At 46.2% G+C, this 4,303-nt stretch overlaps 1 long non-coding RNA gene across 1 annotated transcript; it reads left to right on the forward strand.

Moving 5' to 3' along the window:
* The first annotated feature begins 294 nt into the window (after positions 1 to 294).
* LOC118165193 lies at positions 295 to 4,002 on the forward strand. The gene is made up of 2 exons (XR_004749907.1): positions 295 to 890; positions 3,127 to 4,002. It is a non-coding gene; the product is annotated as an uncharacterized LOC118165193 (long non-coding RNA).
* The last annotated feature ends 301 nt before the right edge of the window (positions 4,003 to 4,303 follow it).

The following is a 4,303-nucleotide window of genomic DNA, read 5'->3' on the forward strand; positions in this document are numbered from 1 at the left end:
GAGACCTACTTTTGGGGTAATTGAGCAGGAGATTCCTGAGTTGTAATGTACAGCCATGAAAGGTCTTCCTTCATCTTTTAACTCAATCATGGATTTTTTGTCTTTCAGAAGTTTGAACTGAGGATTTAGGAGGCACTCAACACATTCACTGGCAACAAAACTTGACATTTTTCTGGCACTTAATGTAGATAAAAGCTTGTACAGCCTTTAATTTTTTGTTACCAAATATGAAAACTATTACAGATAACCTGTATTTCATCAAGGTTTGCATTTTCTCTGTGTCTCCATATTCTTAAAAGAGAAGGACGTTCAAAGTACCGCAGCCGTGCAGATTTGGAGTTACTCAATAATTTCCATTCTTAAATTTGGCTTTCAGCTGCTTGTGCCTTGTCAAAGGAGATTGGATCCAAGTGGATTACGTATTACATTGCCTATTCTCAGAGCTGGTTGATTTGCAAGCTTCAGCAAAACTGATCTAGCAAATTTGGAAAAAGTCTGACACAAACAAGTTTAATTTCCTTAAGTCAGAATTCTTGGAGCTCTCGTGCCCAAACTGCAATGCCTCATTTTTGAGCAGGAATTGAGGCTCAGAAGGAAGATCTGATTCCAGTCTGGATCAGTTACCAGTTTTCCCTCTCACCTAAGTCTGGCAAAGATACAAACCTCTGAAAAACACACTGTTTCATGTACCCTTTAGATATCTGGTGGAGTGGGTAAGTTCTTGGATGATTTCATCTCCAAACCCAAGGCTCCAGCCCAGCTTAATCTCAGGAGTTCTTCCTCTGTAACTGAGCACTGAAGCCAAGAGCAAAGAAATGCTATGCTTGCAGCAGAAGCATATGGATGCATGAAGAAGAGCTGTGAAGAGCAGACAAAGACGAGGCAGACTAGTGAGTGGGAAACAGATGTAAAGATAGACAGGGGTTATCTGGCTGGTAGGAACAGGAGCAGAGAAAAAAAACACAGGGAAGACCTGGGACTTGAGCCACGGGAAGGTGGTGGGCAGGCAGGTGGGTCTGTAACCATTGGGGCATAATTCCAAGATCCAGTTCAGATGTGTTTCTTTAGCATCCTCCTCAACAAATGAACTGGAAATAGCAAGCAAAACATTAATATCTTCCTGCAAGGTAAGAGTCTGCTGTCACTGCTCCACCAGCTTAATTGGAATGGATCCACAGATCAAAACAGTCCAGTTTGGGTAAGGACTAGAGGCTAGACACCTGGGGTACCCCATAAACACATGTAATGACAGGCCAGCACCTCAGAGGGAAGCAGAAAACTCTGAAACATTTCAGAGGAAAGCCTCCTCAGTCACTGCTGCTGGACAAGGCCACCTCAGAGGAACATGGCTGCAGCATCAGGCAGACAAGTCTCCAGTGAGAGTGTTTAAGCAACGCTATCAAATTGCTGGCAGGTGTGTTTAAGAGCACTCTAATATCTTATATAATACCAGCCGAGGGCTGAATTGCTTTGCCAAGCTTCATCATCACAACTGGGACAGATTGGCAGAGCACATCACACTGCAGGATGTGTGATACTTCACGAGAGAAAGGGGCAGGAGGGAAGAGATATTGAGCTTGATAACTTCTGCACCAACACCAGCTACAGAAAACGGAGACCTCTGCACGGTTCAGAACCCAGCCTGAAGGGTTCACCATCGTAAGGTGAACCCTTCCACTTACTTGCTGTCTAGGTTAAGGATTACAACAGAGAGGAGAGACAACTTGGGTCTCAAAGGGCTGCGAAGGGTTGTCAGCCTTTGCATCCCCACACTGACTCTGCTCCGTGCAAAGCCTAGGACCCAGCAGACACTAAACTAGTGGGTAGCCGAGGGGCACAGATCACAGGGAAGCATCACTTTGAGCACGGTCTGGGTGTGAAATCTTCGCTGAGAGGGGAAGGCTGGGGAAGAGCCGGGGGCTGCCGCTGAGTCACGACGGGAGGAGGACGGGGTGCGGGGGGTGCTTTGTGCTCCCATTCAGAGCCGGGGAGCTGTGAGCAACAGCACTGCCGCTGTGAATGACTGGTGTGGGCTTGTTATGAAGAAGCAGCCTGGTGCCTCTGTGACACATTGGTTGCATGTAACATTAGCAAGGGGAATGCGTTTCCAATATGAGATTAGTGGTCTTGGGAGGTCTTGCCTTGCAGAGAGCCCAGGGGTGCACCCTCCTGGGGCGTGGGGGCTGTGAGAGCACCTGGCAGCCTGGGCAGCCCCAAAGGAGCAGCACGAGGGGCTGTGGCTCTCAGAGCTGTCTGAATGCTGCTGTGACACCCATACCTATGGGGGACCTGCCTTTGTGCCTGGAGTTCGGCCACCGTGACGGTCTGACATGCCAATGGTCCCACGGTCATCAAGTTCGTAGAGCTGCTAGAAAACAGTAATGGATTTGCAAGAGTAAACTCGAATAATTGAATTTACTCATTTGGAATTTTTTTCTGAAGCCTTTTTTGACTTCTGCAAACTTTTAACATATGTGTATACTGTAAGTGCTAGGAGAAACTCTCTATGCAGGTCATGAAACAGACCTTTGGATGGCCTCTCGGGGAAATGTGGGGATATTTAAAAAAAGACTGAAAAAGTACTCCTCTGGGGTGTTGCTTTTCTGGCAGAGAGACGGCCTATCAGGCATTGCATGCATCACAGCAGGTTTTTTCTAGCTTTACAAAAGTCCACAAAATAGAAGTTAGCCTTGAGACACTTTCAGCAGAGAAAGGATGTGCTTAGCACACCTGGGGAGCTCCAGCTGCGTGCACTAAATTTCCTGGAAACACATTTTTAATGGGACAGCCTTTTCAGTCAGTGCTAATGATTTACCTTGGAAATATGACTCTATAACTCTACTCAAGTTCTTCGTATATGTAACAAAATGTAAATTACGAGCTTCAGAGTGAGTGGTGTCTGTTGGTGTCTGAGAGGGTCTGCAAACCAGTTCCAGTGGCGGCTGCACTGTATTTCTATAAAGGCTGGTTCCAGTGCTGATGCTGCCAACATTGTATATGCCCACTACAGCAGCGCTCTGTATCCACAATTAAAAAATAAAAATAAAAAGCGGGAGCTTGGAGCTGAATTTGGTTTTCTTCTTCTTTCAGGCTCATTATTTTTTGTATCACTCATTTAGTTCTCAGGTCACCACTCAGGAGCTCCTGTGGGATGTTTTGTCTCCTCCTTCTCCTGGGAGGAAGGTTATACCAGGAGTTTCCAGCTGTGCTCAAATGCTGTGCAAATATGAACTTTTTTTAAAAAAAAAATATCCATCTTTTTAAAAGGTGAGAGCCAGGCATCTGTGCAAAGAGCTGCAGGAAATGATGGATAAAGTTGGGAAGCTTGATACAAACACGAGTGGTTCTGCAACTCAATCTATTTGTTTTGCGCTTAATTGTGGCTTAGATTGAAATGAAGCTAAATGCCAGCCCTGTCAGTCTAGCACAGAAATGGTGCAAAACATGGAAATCCGGCTGCAAAATTCACATTGCTCAAGGCAATCTGCATTTGTAGTCGGAGGGAAAGGCATCCCATCTCGCTGCCCCTATGACACACACAGTCAGCTGTTGGGGTGATGTATATGCTGCTGTCTACTGTAAGTGCTGGTGATACTTCCCATGTAGAAAATTCCGTCAGTGTGACAGATATCCTCTGCCAACACATCGAAACGGAAAGCCTGCCGCAATCCTAATAGAAATATCCTGGGAGACTCTCAGCTCTGTTGAATTAAGGAAGGAAGAATAGATCAGATGTTTTTTTCTAAGCCCGGTTAACTCCACCAGAACAGGACACAGCTGTGAATCCCTTGAAGGCAGCACACATTCTCTGCCAAGTTAGAAGGCAATTATTCTTCATAAATCTGTCTGTTTAAATTCATGTGGATCGATTGCCTCGTCTATCCTTTCCCTGTGCGAGCACCCGGAAAGGCTCTTTGGGCACCACCTCCAACAAAGCACCCCGCTTATCAGAGAGCCACACCACGGAGGCAGTGACAGCCCCGTCAGCGCTGTCTGTCCCTTTATAATGATGGATATTAAGAAATTTCCATGCTCTTTCTAAACATCATCTTGGCTGTGGGTATCTGACCTCTGTGCAAAGAAATAGGACACTCCTAACAATATATTTTCTAGCTAATAAGCAGGAAGGTGTTGTAAGGAGACAGGAGAGTCTCCTTGCACATGCTGTCATGGTTGCATCAGCGTAGGGCTCCCGGAGTTGTGCTAACTTGGCTCGGTTACAAGACAGTCATCATCTAATAGCCCTGTTCTGCCACAGCGTCCTGACTCTGGGTGTCAAAATGTCTCCTGCCCTGCCACCACC

This window comes from Oxyura jamaicensis, chromosome 3 (genome assembly GCF_011077185.1).
Source record: "Oxyura jamaicensis isolate SHBP4307 breed ruddy duck chromosome 3, BPBGC_Ojam_1.0, whole genome shotgun sequence".
Lineage (NCBI taxonomy): Eukaryota > Metazoa > Chordata > Aves > Anseriformes > Anatidae > Oxyura > Oxyura jamaicensis.